Consider the following 17,995-nt stretch of genomic DNA (forward strand, 5'->3'; position numbering starts at 1 on the left):
TATATATATATATATATATATATATATATATATATTTATATACATTTATATACATATATATGTATATATATACATATATATGCATATATATACACACATATATAGAGAGAAATATATATGCATATATAGATAGATAGATAGATAGATAGATAGATATGCATATATATTCATATGGAAGCTATTCTTATTCAAACCATGACAGTACAACACAAGACTATAATATATACTCAGACTGTAATAGTGGGAAAAAGGGAAAAGAAAAACAATGCCCAGATAAAGCATTATGAGACAAAGAACCCTCAATTCTGCTATTGAGTTCATTTTGTACCAGTCATTTAGTGTTGGTCTTGGGGTCTGTTCTTAAGTATGGTGTGTATACCAAGTGAGGCTCCATTGGAGAATACTATTTTTTTTTTCCTTTGTGAAAGGAAATACCAGTTGGAAATAGCTTCTGGATTAATGATGGGGTCTGTGTCTCTTTCCCCTCTTAGCATTGGGACCATATTGGGTCATCTGCACAGTGATTGGACACTTAGTAGATTCTCTATGAATTCATATGTGTGTCTTACTGAGTTTAGAAGGTCTTGTTTCCTTGGTTCCCACCATCCCCTCTGGCTCTTACACTCTCTTTGCCTCTACTTCCATAGGAGTTCATCAGATATGAAAGGAGAGATTTGATGCAGATAATACCATTTAGGACCAAGTGGTCAGAGAGGTCTCATACTCCTTCTAATTGTTCAGCTATGGATCTCTGAATTTTTTCCCATACACTGCAGGAGAAATCTGACGATGGCTAAATAAGCACTGATCTATGAGTAAAACAGAATGTTCTTAGGAGTCATTGTGTTGTTACATTCCTTTAAAAAACAGTATTTTTCTTTACATGAAAAAGCAAAGTGAAAAAGGGGAAGGAGAAACAGCAAACTGCAAGAAAAAACTTCACTGGAGGAGAAAGGGGTAAAGGAAAGAGGAGAAGAGATTAACAGTAATAAAGGGGTGTGGTTCCACGATCCATCTCAACCCTGAAAGGTGGAACTCTAGGCAACAGACTAAATGCAGATGCTAGACGCCATTTTACCCTACGCAACCATCAGGTGCTGGGCTTTCAGGAAGCTCAGATGGTGGGAAAATGCAGCCTAAAATGGGGACCTCAGCCTGGGTGAGAAGTGATGCAGGCAGGCTGAGGCCTAAGCTGGGTTTCCCTCACTCCTGGGCATCTAGTCGCTGCTGGAAACCATGTAGAGTCAGGAACAGAAGGGGCCAGCAGGCCTGTCATGACAAGCCCAGGGCTGGGGGAGGGTAGCTCAATTGCGATGTTCCGGGAGCATGGCAGGACCTTCTTCGGGAGACTTAGGTGGCATGCTCTATAGACGAAGGCTTCCTCCACATCCCCCACAGCTGTTCTTAATGAGAGACAGTCTGCTTGCTCATACTGTATTCACTGTTTATTGTGGAAAATGGGTGTGTACCTCTTCCTCAGGGTGGAACAGATTAAATACCTTTTGCAGGAAGGAATGTCAGGAAGGGAAGCTTATTGGCTAAACCCTCAGGGTCCATCTAGATACCTCATTAGCGTGGAGAACTCTGTGGTCACATGAATCTGGTCAAGAGTGGGTGAAATGCCTACTGTCCTCAAGTATGAGGTGCTGGGGTTTCTGAACCCACTCAACCTTACCAGTTTTCCTGGCATGATCCAGTGCCCCACAGAAGAGTGGATTCAGTCACTGTATACCGAGAGCATTTGTAGAAGTGTCATAATGAAACCTCTTGCATAGTTAATATATGCTAATAAAATCTTTAAAAACATATGAAATTAAATACCCATGCAATTTAAACAAAAGTCTTGTTTTTATTCATAATCATCTATATTAGTATGCAGAAATAGTACATACATGGTGGAAATGTGTTTGAGGTACATACACAGTATTCCAGTCAGCTCATGTGTGGCAGTAGATTGAGTTCTGTTAGTGTCCTTGATCTGTTGGTTTCTTACTTCTCATCTTACAGAATGCCAGTTTTCTTATGCAAAACATGGTATTCATGTTCCTGTGGACCTGGTTGACTAACCTCTGTAACTGTTACAAACTATGCAATTTAGACTAATCTTATTCATCTTCATCATCTCTGATTTTACTTTGCTGACATTCAAAGCAAATAATATCACAATGAATTCAAATTTTGTTAGCAGAGAGAGCAATTTCATGTTTATGAAAATGTATTTAAAGAAAATGAAATTAGACATTTTTATTATGTGGTGTAATATCATGCATTATTGTCAGCTTTCCTTTTAGTTGTTAAAATATGCAGCATTTGGTTTTGGTATTTTAAGTGTTTTTCACATTTACAAAAATAAAATAGTCAGCACTTTAAAGTTGTTATCATGCCCATCATAGTCCCAATGCAAATGTATAAGTTTTCTTCTTGCAAATTAATAAGAAAATACATTGAAAATAAACACTTTTGAAATCTCTTTCTGTTACACATGGCACTTTGTTCTATCTTCATAAGGATTTTATCAGAGGTGTTTTAAAATCTTAAAATCTTTTAATGCTAGAAGAGTGTGTTCCCTTTGTGAATTTACTCCTTAGCTTTCTTGTCTCCAAGCACTGACTATTATGCTTGTGACAAAAGACTGTATTACTCTGGGGAATGATTTTCAGACTCCATCTTTGCTTTCTTGATTTATAGACAACCAGGTCAAAGCCCTGTGTAGTCTCTGTGAGCTAATGGCTGTTGGTGTCAGATTCATTTGTCCTTTGTTCATTATTTTTTTTTTTTAATTCTGTGATTCAAGGAGAAAAGAATAAGTCACGGTTTCATCCATTTTTCTTGTAATTTCTCTACCTAATGGGTGTCAACATGCTTGTAAAACAGAAAGTTTTCTGTAGACTGTAGTTAAGCAATGAAAAAAAAAATCCCATAGATTTATATTACCTTTTGTTTGTTTATTTGGTTGGTTGATTTCTGTTTTTGTTTGTTGAGACAGGTTTCACTATGTAGCCATGGCTGGCCTAGAACTTGCCATAGAGTGTAGGCTTGTCTTCAGACTCCTGAGTGCTGTGGTGTATACCACCACTCCCAGCTATCCCTCTATTTTTAGCAGGATAACCTAATATGCATGGTGATGTAATGGTTTAAAAGCTTCTTGTGTGCAGTGAAGACTGATGTGATCAATATTCCCTTTTGTTGCCTTTGCAAGCGTGGTTTTTCTCCCGTGTAGTTAAAGATTTAATTGGTAGATTTCAACTAAGTGATTTTCATTGAACATACCTTGTTGATTTAAGTACTAATATCTATGTATTTTTGAATCACATTTGTACTTGCAGTTAGCATCATTTACACACATACACACACACACACACACACACACATTTTTATACCATTCACTGGCTTCCTTAACGATGTTTCATACTTTACATCCATAAATTTCAAACACTGCTGTTCTTTAATTGTTTTGTATCAACAACATCCAGTTCCACTTAGTCTCCTATTTCATTCAGTGTCTTATCTTCCTTCTCCATGGTGCTCCTGAGACGGTGCTTCATTTTGTTCCATCTCTGTTGTGTTTTTACTGCCTTTGTTGTTTCTGTGGGTTTTGTGTTCTGGTAATAATGCATTTTAATTCTTTTTTGGCAGATGGTGTATTTGCTGGTCTGCTTAAGACACAGTCTTTCACAGTGAAGGATTAGTTCAGCTTCTGTGACCTTCAGCATCTTGGAGGAGCTTGTCTGGCCTGTGGTCTCTAATGGTCGGTAAATATTCATCATTGCTTTGACGCTAATATCTGCCTTCTTTTAACATTTTCATGTTCCATTTACCTCATCAGTTCTGGAAAATCCTCATTTAGTATTTCTCGAGGCCCATTCTAGCTCTGTTGCTTTATTTTTCCAATGAAAAGCGTGGTAGAGTTTCTTCGCAAGCCCTCTCCTCCCTTAGCCTGTATGTTTCCATTTATGCTGTGCTCGTCAGTGTTCTTACAAGCTACAATATATCTCACATTCATATTATCTTCTTTGGTTTTACTATTATATATGTTAGTTCCAGAACTTTGAGTTAATTTTATTCAAATATGCATAATCACTTTGTATAATTTTTACTTCTGTGATTAATAGTTTAGAGTCAGTTTTTTTCCTTGTCCGGAACATATTAAGTGTAATTGCATCACAGAATTAATGCAGTATTTCTTAAGACCATACTTCTTCTTTATTGACTTACATTAATTTGCTTTTCAACTAGTTTTAGCTTATTCATTTTTATCTTGGTATCTACTTCTTATCTTTGATATTTTATTTGAATAACTATCTTAAAGAGTAATGTGAATCTAGGGTAATGGTTTACTCTTTTGCTTTGCTTCTGTGTTTGTTTGTTTGTTGTTTGTTTGTTTTTGAGTTGGGGTTTCTCTATACAGCTCTAACTTTTCTGAAACTCACTCTGTAGACAAGGCTAACCTCAAACTCACAGACATCCTCCAGGCTGTGTTCCAAAGTACTGGGACTAAAGAGGTAAGCCACCACTGCCCAACATGATGTATTCTTTCAAGGATGATTTTTATTTTCTTTAGCTAGGTAGAAGTATATGGCAGCACCACCCTCACCACCCCACCCCAGAATAAAATATTAGAGTGGTATACAATATTGATCTTATTCTTGCCCTTTCTCCTGAATTTGAATTCTCAGTGTTGCTGCCCAGGGCAAGTTGTTTTGTAGAAATGCTTTTACTATTGAGCAAGCACTGAGGGGTAACTTTCATCCATCCAGTTCAGTGACTCGGCCATAGGTCAACTTCACCTCATATATATCTAAAGAATGGCAGATCTTCCCAAGTTAAAGAGTATAACAAATCCTACATCTCAGGAGCAACTCTGCTCCGGTGGGTCGGGACCCTCACTCCTCTCACTCCTGTCTATTATAATGAAAATTATCCCTAAGAAATGTTTCTGAAACAAGCAAATATAGAGATAGCTTAGCAACCTAGGCAAGTGCCTGGCCTGAGTTATGTACATACCTTTTTCCTAACAATCACTTGATCACATAGATACTGAGCTCTATCACCAGCATGTGCACGATGCTCCACACAATACAATAGGTCAGTCTCCCTTAGAATCCTTGGGTAACTCCTGATTTGTGATCAAACACATTCTGGGACATATTTAGGAACTAGAAGCAGGCGACTGATCTAGTCTGTTGATTTGGGTTGAAAAAATAGGAAGACAAACTGAGTTCTCTCTGTGAAGTTTTAGGGAAAAATTCCTATTTAACAATCATGTCCAATTATAATTTGGAACAGGTGAATAGAAAAGAACATGCATCTTAAAAGATTTATATAACCCAAACCTCACAGTCAAAACAGAAAGCCTTGCAAATTTTCCCCTTAACAACCAAGACCCCATTAAACAAGAAGTCCTAAACAGTAAGTAATGCTCTTGAGCAACTAGCTCAAGAAACCCGCTGTTCTATATTCCTCTTTGAGTACTTCTTTCTGCTTTGCTATTGATGAATGTCTTGTCAACTCCTAGGATAAGACCAAGAACCTGAACACAGCCTAACCAGACTCACCACAGCTCCTTCTATCTTTACCTTTTTGTGTGTTTGTTTGTTTTTGCATGAGGCTTCTGTTGGTATATTGGTATAATATAGGTCCAATTTCTAAACATCTTTTATAATTTTTCTTTTCTTTCTTTTTTTTTGGAGACAGGGTTTCTCTGTGTAGCCCTGGCTGTCGAACTCACTCTGTAGACCAGCCTGGCCTTGAACTCAGAAATCCTCCTGTTTCTGCCTCACAAGGGCTGGGATTAAAGGTGTGAGCCACCACTGCCCAGAGGTAGAAGTGATTTTAATCCCCTAGTTTACCATTTTTAAATATCTTAAGTGTTTTGTTTTTTATTCCTGTTGTTATTGGCTTTATCATATATTATTGGTTTTGGTCTACCCTCTCCCTGACTCCTGCTTCTATATCTCCCTGCCCCTGCAACTTAAACTTTTCCTCCTGCAGAAGATTCTTCTCATGGGTCCTCTAAACACAAACTACACATTCTTTAAAATTACAAGCTAAACCTCACATATGAGAGAGACTATGTGGAGTTTGCCTTTCTGAATTTATGGGCAGCTTTCTTGACTGTATATAGCCCAGAATTCCAGCCTAGAAAATGGTCTCCTATGATGAAGTAAGTCTTTTCATAGGAAGCCAATCAAAATAATCCCTCACAGCCATTCTCAATGCCAACTGAAATCTAGGCAATTCCTCACAGGTGTGTCCAGCAGTTTATCTCCTCAGTAATCCTCAAATTGTCTCGTAAGATTAAATGTAACTCTTAGCAATTAAAAAATATCATTTCTGCTGTAATTGTTATGAAATAGCCTGCGGTCATGAGGATTTGAGGATTTGAAGGTTTGAGTCATGCTGTATTGGGTGAGAACTCCAAGCCATAAAGAATTGCTTAAGTCCAGTCTGACCTTTCTGCTCCCTGTAGAAACAATATGCCCCGGTAAGAAAACAAATTCATCCTGTTGCAAGCCAGACCATAAAAGCAACTTGCTGGTAAACACAGATATGCACACACACACACACACACACACACACACACACACACACAAAACTATAAACACTGTGAGACCAAACAGGAAAAATTTATCTTGCAGATAAGAGTTCTGTTTGAAGTTAAAAGTAAGTTCCTGTTTGTCCTATGTTTACTTGACCCATCTACACAGATGTAGACCTTAACCCCATGATGGCAGGACTTATGTGGCTAGGAAATATGTCAGGATATAGGCATGCACCTGACTAGAAATAATGGATAACAGAGTAGCACTGTGGCTTTGCTTTGGTAAGCCCTTACAAAACCTGACTTGTAGCCATTTTCCAAGGAACCCAGAGTCAATCCTCCTGTCCAATATTTAATTAAAGATTGCTTCAAAATTGGCAATCAATTGTGGTAGTGGTTTTATCCTCAACCAGTGGGCATGCAAGGACCCACCCACTTCCACCCCTCTAAATCTACTCAACCTTTATTTACTGTGGGAAGCGGGTGGGGAATCCTGGCTCATTGCCAAACCCCATGATCCCTGCTTGTTTACCAAGCACCTGAATGATCATGCTCACCTGAATGATCAAGCACTGCCCGCCTGACGCATACCATCATACAGCATGATATTGAGTCACTGGCCTAACAAAGCGCACCCTGTCTGTGTGCATGGCTTGTGTACAGAACGTGCTGAATGCTGATTGAATGATGAAGAGTGATGAGAGACAAGTGCATAGGGTGGAAGCGGATAAATTGGGCGATCCCCCCCCCCCCAATAAGGCGAAAGCTGAAAGAGAATAAAGGAAGCTGCAGCAGGAAGCTGCGGTTGGAACTCTGACTTGGCATACGTGTTGTCTTTGCCCCACCTCTGCTGGTCGGAGGCTGGGGTTCGCGGCAATTTACAGTAGCTATTCCAGTAGAACAGTATTAAGTCGGAGACTGAGTATCTTTCGTTCCTGCCTTACTTTTCTTGCAATTCTAAAATTTAGAATACAAAATTTTATAGCATAATTAATAAATAAAGGGAAAGTACCGTAGACTGGAAAGCTGGAAAATAAATTACTAAAATTCTGTGCCAATTATTTCTAAGTGGTTATTTAAATTTTCATTTTTATTTTCTGCAATTTCCTGATTATAGAAGAATTGTACTTTGAAAATTGTTTAAAGATTTTTTTAAATCAATCTGAAATAAAATACAGAAAATTATAACTTGTAACTTCATTTGAGAAGTGAACATTCAGTATTCTTCATTTTTTTCCAGTTTGTTTGCAGTTCACAAACTGTGTAAGATTGACACACACTGCCTTTTTATTGTCAAAATTAAATATACTCTACATTAAAAAATAAAATAAAAAACTTTATTCTTCCCCTGAAACAATGTTACATGGACTCTTGCTCATGAGTCATATGCACCTCCAGTGAGATTTATTTAAATGAAAATCATTCAAACAGCTCTATGCTAAGGGTCTGTGAAATAATATTCAATATTATAGGGCCATTAACTGGTGTTTAGCATAAAAGTTCAGGAAAAGGCAAGATTTGAGAATTTTTTTCAATTGTAAAATAATTTAGTTGCAAATTTATAAAATAAGGCCTCGATTTGAGTTTTATGAAGTATTGATTTTCTTAAGTCACCTGCTCAATGTAAAAAGATGACTCAGAAAAGGAAAGCAATGTACAGACTCTCTAAGAAGGCCACCTTCAAACACATCAGAGGAAGCCCTCAAGAGATATTCTTTCCCCAGCCTGAGACATTTCCATGAGAATTACTGCAAGGGGGCAGGGGCTCCTGTTTCCAGTAAGTGCATTCTTCCTGAGGCCAGTGGCTTTGCACAGAGATCCAGAAGTACATTGTCTCTGCTAATTCTGAAAGAAAGGGGATTCTTGCCATTATTATGCATATGCACAAATTCAATTGCTGGCTCTTCTCTCAGTTACTCTCCCTTTGCTCATTCCTCAGTGGGCCTCCACCCTCAGTTTCTGTCCATGATGCTTAATGCTGCTCTGTCATATCCATCTACATAGCTTTCATGAACCTAGTATTATTCCTAAAATATTGTCTATATATATTTATTTGTATGTGTTGGTACGCATGTGTGGAAGAGAACATAGTGGAAGTCAGAGGAAAACTTAGTGGAACTGCTACCTCTGTAGGACCCCCCTCTCAGGGACACCCTCAGGTTCTCAGGTTACAGGAGTCAGGGTGTCCTAGAGAAACATGATAGACAGAGCCGTCTTGATGCAAAAGCATGAGGCAGTTTAATGGTGGAGCTCTGGGCCGGCGTGTACCTCTCGCAGGAGGCAGAGGCGCCGACCTTGAGACTCAAAAGCTAGGGGTTTTTATAGGGTAAGGGTTGGGGGGATGGCGAGAATTGGCGCGGTTACATGTGATTGGCTCATTCAAACATAGCAAGGCGATTACAAGTCAGCAGAATAGTACGTGCAGGCTAAAAGGTTTAGGAATTTCAAGGGCCTGAGGTTTTAATGTATGACTCTCTGTAAGTTAAGGGGAGGCACTACCCTGCCAGATGGCTGTTGAGTCAGCCCTGATAGCTCGGGTCAGTTCCTGCATTCTTTTCCTTATCTTTATGGCCGGGCATTCCTAGCTGCAGGGTGAGCCCTGTTATGCCTGGACTTGCCTGGGCTTGTTTTTCACAGTGTTCAGCCCTGAGGCTTTGAATTTTGAAACTTACTCTTTTAATTTTACATTTCCAACCCTTAAATCTATATAATTTTCCCTTTTACCTCCTTCGAACATATGGGCCTGGAGATAGGTTTTACTAGTCTTGGGGGTAGGTGCCTTTATCCACTTAGGCATCTCACCATCTCCTGCTAGTGTTTTGTTCACACTGTTTTCTCAGCTTTCAGTTTTAATAGAACAAATTAAGCAATACATTACTATGACTTTAAATTTGAAGCTTCACCATCAATTGTTATGTTATGTCAGTGGTCAGAAAGGAAGGCAAATGCCGCTGATAATCAGCTACTCTGGTAGCTAGACATGTTTAGAAAACAGAGGATGCTCTTTGCAAATATTCTTCTAATACTCTAGTTTTAAACTTCTTAAAACCAATGACTTTTAAGCACACATGTAGATATTCTCGATATGTTTTACATTAACAAACCAGAAAATGTTTTTCAGGACTAAATTTGTTCATATTTTTCTGTCCTGTTTTCCTCATAAAATTTGTTGACCAGATGGTTGCATGCAAAACTTGGATAAAAAAAAATTTGTATTACAATTTCCCTTTCCATGATTTAATATCTTATATGTCAGCATTTACACCATTTGCCTATTTCTAATCATTTGTGTCTAAAAGATTTTATACATTTGTATAAATGTATTTATAATGACATTTAAAAACAAAACAAGGCATCACTGAGAGTTGGTCGTTGGGCGCACATCTGTAAATCTATCAGAATCAGAGACAGGAGATTTGTGAGCTTGAGGCCTATCTGGATGTATCCATTCTATAGCAACTTCCTCTGGGGTTAAAAACCTTCCATCTTGGACTTTAAGGCATAAGATGTTAAGGGTGAAGAGGTCAACTAAAGGCTGTGGGAAAATTCCACGAGGCCTCAAAATGGCCTAGGCCCCTCCCTTCCCAGGAGAGAGAAGTCAATGGAGCACGCAGGCATCCCGCCCTTCCTGGAAGAGAAAGGCTAATTATATTCCTCAGGAAGCCTTCTCCAGATAAGGGAAGCCCAGAACATGTAAACACCCCTCCCTTTCTGAAAGGGAAAGTATGTTCCTCAGAAAGATCACCCAGATGGACAGACCACTGACCACCAACAGACAAGGTAAGTCCTTGCTACCTCATTCGCTAAGGACCAATCAGTTTAAAAATCACAGCGTTCCACCATACTGTGCCTAGGTGCTGCTGCTCTATTCTACCCCTGAAAACTATATAAGAACTGGCTGGTCTCCTTTGGGTGCAGGATGGCCCCAGCACACTGGAACAATAAATTCCTCTTGCTTTTGCATCAATCTTCGACTCCACATGGTTCACTCTGGGGGGGGGGGGGAGTGCAGAGGGGGGTTGTCCATAGCTAAGGCTCCTCAGAGTCTTACAAGGGACCAGATGCACTAAGTCCCTGAATTCCCATGTTGCTGTAGTTGATTAATCTGCTCTACCTCCCCAGGCAGTGCTGAGTGAGTTCCTCACTAGCTGCCTCAAAGCTCTGGATAATCGAATCAAAGACACACAAACACAAACGTCTATTTTAATATGCCTTAGATAGCACAATGGTTGGGCCACTCCCAACCTTCCACATTGCTATTGCCTCTCCTTCTGAACTCCTGAGTTATTATATATTCCAACTTTGCTACCCTAGACCAAGTTGGGGTGTGGGACTGGGGCTACTTTTCCTGGCTCTTACATGGCTAGCATTCTGTCTTCTATAGCTTTCAAGTAGAAAGCTTATTCCTTCTCCCGCAGTGATGATTCTCCTTCCTGTCCTGCTTTCCTTGCCTGGGAACCTAAAACTCCCACCACTGTTTCTCTGCCCACCCATTGGCCCCTGGCAAATTTATTTACCATTCAAAGCCAACTTGGGGCAGGGACCCTCAGCATCTTATATGCAGACATGTGTGTTCTCCTATAACTTTGGGAGCCAAATGAATACAAATAGCATTTGAACCAATCGACAACATTCCCAAAAGTATATAAGCAGTAAAGAATCCTGAAAATTGCCCTTTGATCATCCAAGCAGCAAAGAAATTCTCAGATAATCCATGTACCATGAAAAAAAGAAGCTGAGACCACGCAGGAAGACTAAAGAAGTAGACACACACAGTATTGCCTTGAAGAAACAAAGGATAACCTGAGTTATCTGGATGAGACCACACAACTGAAACACTTAGAAAGGACACAACAATCCATTGAACTGCCTGAAGGATCTGCAGTTTTATAGCTTTCATATTGGGGTAACTTTTGGTAATGCATCTGTCTTTCAGTCATTTCTGCTCTTATAAATAATCCTTCATCCATGTTACTTGAATACTTTGAAAGACACTGTTGGTTAGCCTCAGAAGGCAAAAGCAACCAAAAAAGGGAACATACCTTAGTAGCTAGCCTTAGGAATGTAATCTAACAGTTTTCAGAAAGGCAGAGAGAATATGGAAAAGGACAAGACTTGCCAGAGTTTTCCATGCTTGGGCTTGCTAGAGTCCCTTCAGAAACAGTTGTAACAGATAGAGGAAAGTGGGAAAGAGTAAGAGAAATGAGAGAAGCATAACACTGGCCTAAGTCCATAAAAATTTATATGTGTTGCAGGGGCTCTGGAAGGCCTTGCCCTTCTCTACAGCCCCTGCCCTTTGCTAACACCATTATATTATATCCATAAAGCTAGCCACCAAGGTCTATTTCCTTATTTGGTTACATCTTCCTCCTGAGGCTGACTGCCAAGTTCCAACTATCATAGTATTGAGGTCCAACAATCAAAAGAGCCGTTTTGGCTCCCCCAGTTAACATGCCCAATCAGAATTAAACACCTCGTCCTAACACAGGGTTTACCCTTCAACTTTATAAACCCATTTTCCTATGGGCCTTGTCAGCTTCCTCTTTATCCAGAGGCAGATATCATTTGTCCCTCTTCTCCCTCATCCTCCATCTCTTGTCTCTGTCTCAGGTTCTCTGCACATTTTCCCTATTGGGCAAATCTTCTTTGTGCTGAGAACATGGTCTTGAAGTGTCTTCTGCTAACACTTTACAGGTGTAGCCTAAAGAGCTATAGTCTACAGGTTAAAAAAAGAGGAAATTAAAAAATATACTAAACAGCATGAGTTAATAAAATTAATATTTTAAAGGATATAATCCTCCTTCTAATGCTAAAATCGGGAAAAGAAAATTGTTTCTGGGAATTCTCAAAAATTAAAGTAAATAAAACAGGCAGTGTTATCCAAAGCAAAGCTGAATTGTAAATAAAGCATTGTTGCAAGACGCAGTCGATAGTTGTTTCTCCATCAGTGGAATAAACTAATTCAAGCCAGATTAGACAATATTAAGTGAAGGTTCATTGGAAAGCTGAAATAGACAGGTGAGTTCATTGGTCCCAAGGAAGGGAAGAGAGAGGAGAGGGGGAAGAGAGAGATGAGAGATAGAGATAGAAAAGAGACCCAAATATCTGCATTACGTAGGGAAAAGCCTCTGGGGGAGGGACAGCAGAGACCCTAGGCTGGAAAGTTCAGGGTTGGGGGCAGTGTATACCAGGTAGGAACTGAGGAATTCTGGGAGAACCTGGAGGCCAGTTCTACTTTGTTATGTAAGTATGCAACTTAGTCCCTGTCCTCTGGTCAGAAACCCAAAAGCTGTTTGCAAGTGCTACAGCTCAAGTGCTACAGGAGGAAATGGAAAGAGACTGTCCATTAATGAAGAAAAAGTTCAATGGTTTTCCTGAGTCAAGGCCAAGGGCAGGGCCTCCTTCCAACTTTTTTTTCAACCAGAGTTCTCAGTGAACTCTCTTATATATAAAGTTTGGCCTTTTCTACTAAGTTTTTTGTTCATATCAAAATGCAGTAATTCCCATGTCTTAATCTTTGGACAGTACCTATTTTAAATTTCAAATCGAGCTAAGTGCAGAGCCAGCGTGCACATCAGTCATCTGGACTGGTAGGCAGGTTACTTGCCATTTGGGGGGCAGGGGTGGGGGACAAGTCTCTAGCAAGATGAGACCAGATTGTGTAACCCTTTACCCAGAGATGAAAGAATGTCCCTGCAGGACCTCTCACCAAGGAAGTGGTTATGGCTATGTTCTCAACCCACAATGCAACTTAAAAGTGATGGTGAGGCAGCCCAGTGACTCCTTTATCACCAGAGGCCTACTCTACCTCTGTTGGGTGGAAAGGAAGTTTAAGAGAAGTCACCTAAAGCCTGCTTGGGAACTAGTCACTAACTTAGTCCACTCTAGAGCTGAATGCGGTTCTTGCTTTACATGAGTTGGATATGCACCAATTTGAGTAACAGCAACTTCCGTGAGTATCACATCTCCCCAAAACAAGGTCTAAATTTTGTTATAAAAGTTTAGAGAAGTACTAACAAGAGTTCTGGGCACAAAGCTCCATTTTTCAGTTGTCATCATACAAGAAATCTAATGATGTAAACTACTGACTTCTGTATTAGCTTTGCTGTTCGCAAATCGCAGCTTCCATAGCCGATGTCCATGAGCCACCATTTTGTCACTTGTTTCTAATCTCTTGGTTGTTGTGTTTTCAGGACTTACTAGAGAGTTCTCCTGCATGGCACAGGAGCAGGTGTGCTGCCTCCCAGTCTGTTGTTCAGTGGTGAACACAGGGAACATTGGACAAAAATGAATCATCAAAGGAGGACAGTGGACCAGACAAATGGAAATTCTGAAAAATGGGAGATATAAAAAGGAACTCAAACCATGGAAATGCTGCTGAAGAGACTGTGTGTAAAGCCAGGAAATAAGAAATAAAGCCAAATTTATTACTAGGAAGATAAGGTTATGATGAAAAGCATAAAGATGACACAGAGACAGAGATAAAAATAAATTAATCCTAATGGAGGAATTCTCCCATATGGCAAGAATAAATCCTGTTGTAGAATTTTCATAGGGATTCTGTTTTATCTCATTGGGGTAAAGGGTTAAAATGGGAGAAATTGCCTCAACTTTGGGAAAAAGAAAGATAATTTATCACAGCATGAGAATCTTCTCACTTCATGTTCCGAATTGCACATGGGGTTAGAAGACAAGGCCTGAAGAGGGGCAACTTGGAAATTATTTTATAGAAAGAAATAATATACTTCCGCTGTCAGTGTTACTAGTATTTCAAATTGAAGTGTTTTAATTAAATGTTATTATTCATAATGTTTCATGTTATCTATATATTTAAGCAAATAGCAAGAACATTTTTAAGTTTGAGCAAATTTTAATAGTCCCATTGGTTATTTAAACTGGTTCACATCAATGAGGAATTCATTTTACAGACCTGCAGGACCATACATAGAGGATTTCTGGTAGTAAAAATTTTAAGTATGGAAATCAAAAAAATTAGCTACACATAATACTAGTGAAATGGACATGAATTTTATGTATGAGAAGCACTTTGAAGTAGAAAGTGTAAAAGAAAATATCTTCATTTCAAACATATTCATAATTCCTAAAAATAGCAAGAGAAAAGTTAAAAGACAAAGCTGGCAATATATACTTACAGCTTCATAAATACCCCTCCACACATACACTGACATATACACAAATGGCAAATATTTCCCAAAAAATGACAATCATGGAAAATGTCTCTTAAAAATAGATCATATTTGTAAATATTAAAAGAAATAATTAAAAAGCAGCAAGTTCATTGAGTCTTCCTGAGGAATGAAGCTTGAAGGTGATAAGCCTGATATTACTCATGATTTATTATGAATAACAAGGAAAAAGTGTGAGATTCCCATGAACACTGCGCCAAAGGGAACAAATTGTTAAGATTTTATTTGGGAGAAATTTGCCAGTGTGTAAAAAAGTTTCAGTCCTCCGTGTTTGTGCCTAATTTCAGCTTTAAAAATTATTTTGAAGAAATAATCCTGAGCCCTTGCCACAGCCCATGCCTGGAGCTTTAGCATTCTAGACATTGGAAAAAGCCAGATCGAGGGTTGAAGACCTGCCTAGGATACAGACTAACACACTGCCTTAAGAAACAAAATGAAAAACTTCCCAAAGGCTTTCTTAGGCTTTGGCCTAAAACAAATATTTGGAAATTCATTTTGCTTCATTGAACTTTTTCTTAAATCTGGACTAAGCTGCTTTTAAGTTTGTGTTTCTCTACAAGCATTGTAGATGGTAATAAATCTCAGTCATTTTTTTTTCCTTGCTGGTTTTGCATTGAAATAAAAACAAATCAAAATGGAAAAAAAAGGAAAACATTTGATGCTAGAGAGCCAGCTCAGAGTTTACAAATGCAGAGGCCCTGTGTTCAGCTGCCCACACCAGGACTGGCAGATCATAGCTACTTCGTAACTTTAGCAATAAGGGATCCAAAACTGTCTGCTGACTTGTGAAAGCATCCACATACACATGTTTATACTTACCCCCACATACATGTAAGCATATGTCCACACACATCCACACACACATACACTCACATGATTAAATATAAAGTTAATCTTTTTAAAGCTTATATAAATTAATTGAAAGAATTACTAGGGAATATAATGAATAAATCCCAATACTGAATTACAAAAAAGGAGGAAATTTTCAACTGGGGAATTGGCGGCCATGTTGTAAAGTACAAAGAAATTCACGAATGCCTTTCTGCAGGCTTCTATGTCTCCATACAATCACATGAATGGAGACATAGGCTCTGCTCCTCTCAGAGAATGATGTCTGTGTCTAGAGGAAGCAATAGAAGTTGCTTTAGGTAAGACAATGACAGTATTCACAAACTATATGTGGCAAAGGGACAAACAGTCCTTTTGTTGTTGTGCTTGCTAACCCAACTCATTGAGACAAATATTTTTAAAATATAGTGGATTAGTAGAAAAGTTAAATAAAGTGAGAAGGTAAATTGAAGAATTTTATTTTAATTTTCAAATTCAAAAGACAAAAGTCCTCTCTTCAATCATTATCCATGATGACTTCTGGCTTTTCAGAGATCAATAATAATTATATTGCAGCTGAAGTGTTGTTTTGCTAAATGGTTATGTTGTTGAATGGCCCTGTTAGAATTTATGTTTGTTTATATGCATTCTCACCCTTGGTTAGAGAAACTTCTTATTGCAATAATAGGTTGCAGTTGATGTAGTACTCACAAGTATTACATGTGCTAACACTAAGTGACCATAAGTGTTTAGCAATTAGATGAGACTACTATATTACACCCCCACCCAAGGATCAGAAAATATCAAGAAAGAAAAATGGTGGACCTAAGAGCTAGAGGACTCTGTCCCCTGGACATGACATAGATGATGCATACACAAGCTCACAGCACTTGTGACCACCTACAAAAGAGTAACTAGTTAAAAATCCATCATTCAGGGGCTCCTTAGGCATAACTGATTAGCATGCAGTACTTACATAAAAATCCTTCATGGGGAGAAGAGAGCTCCCACTGCCCCTAACGAAGGAGCTATTGAGAATGAATGGCAGAGGGAGAGTCATTTTTCTTTAAGGGATGGCTACTGGTAGCCATAGTATGATGCGCATACTATGATGGATGACTCTATGCCATCCATTGGACTGAATGAGCCTGTATGTGAGTGCATGTGCGTAGGGGTATGTGTGTGCATGCGTGTGTGTGTGTGTGTGTGTGTGTGTGTGTGTGAGAGAGAGAGAGAGAGAGAGAGAGAGAGAGAGAGAGAGAGAGAAACACACAGAGACCGAGAGACAGACAGAAAGAAACAGAGACAGAGAGAGACAGAAAGAGACAGAGACAGACAGACAGAGACAGAGACAGAGAGAGACAGAGACAGAGATAGAGAGTAAAGGGAGTAAAGTTAGGAGAGAGATAAGAAAGCTGTGTTGGCAGTGGATCCAAAGGGTAGGTGGAAGGAAGGACTAGAGAATGGGGAGTATACATTGTGCATATATATGAAGTTTCAAAGATTACAATTTTAATTAATTTATATTTGTAGCTACTATTTGAGTAGAAATTTGTGTAAAGAAAAAATAATATTTGTGACAGGATTTTCCCCATCTGATCACTAAAACACTAGGGCAGCAGGAGGGAGAGCTAAGAGTTACAGAGACAGAGAACATCTGCAGAGAAAGAGAGGTAGGCCAAGATGAAGACGGACGTGAACCAGCATGTCTTTAACCAGCCACAGGTAGTTGTTAGTATATAAGGTTGGAATAATTAGGATAAAGCTTATCATTTGGTTCTGAAATTATTGTATTGGCATCTGGTAAACTGAGAATTTATTGATACATAAATCTGATTGGCTCATTATAAACTCCAAAAGTTTTGCTTCTATTGGGTAAATGGGTATTGTAGCAGCTGACTATGGGGTGGACAGTCATGGGTTGGTGCTGGTGTGGCAGGCAAAGAAACTTGAGAGCTCCAGCAAGAAAGTGCAGGTTCTGTTTTTAATATTTCCTGCTATGAATATTTGTATATTACTATTCCCATCATTGTAAGATTAGTCTATTATTTTTATTAGAACCAGAGAAAGTTGCTGCAGGGGCACACTGATGGCAGCTATTGTAAGAATCAAAGTGAGGAAATCTTACTAAATCCCTCACAAAGGCTTGCATTCTTCAAAACCCCACTGTGAAGCAAAGCTCATCTACCGGAGTGTATGGGATAAATGCTGAAATGATATCCGCTAAGTGCAAAGACATCATTGTGCTCATGTAGCTAAGAGAACTCCCAGGACAAGGGAGATGAGATACAATTTCAATATGAGATGGTTTAGAACCATCACCAGTCTGTTTTCCAGTGTCTCTGAGCCACTTGATTCCACCCTTCAGTACTGATGTCTATACATGTGGGGAAAGCAAATGTATTTTCCCAAGTTTAGT

Source organism: Mus pahari, chromosome 3, assembly GCF_900095145.1.
Source record: "Mus pahari chromosome 3, PAHARI_EIJ_v1.1, whole genome shotgun sequence".
Classification (NCBI taxonomy): domain Eukaryota; kingdom Metazoa; phylum Chordata; class Mammalia; order Rodentia; family Muridae; genus Mus; species Mus pahari.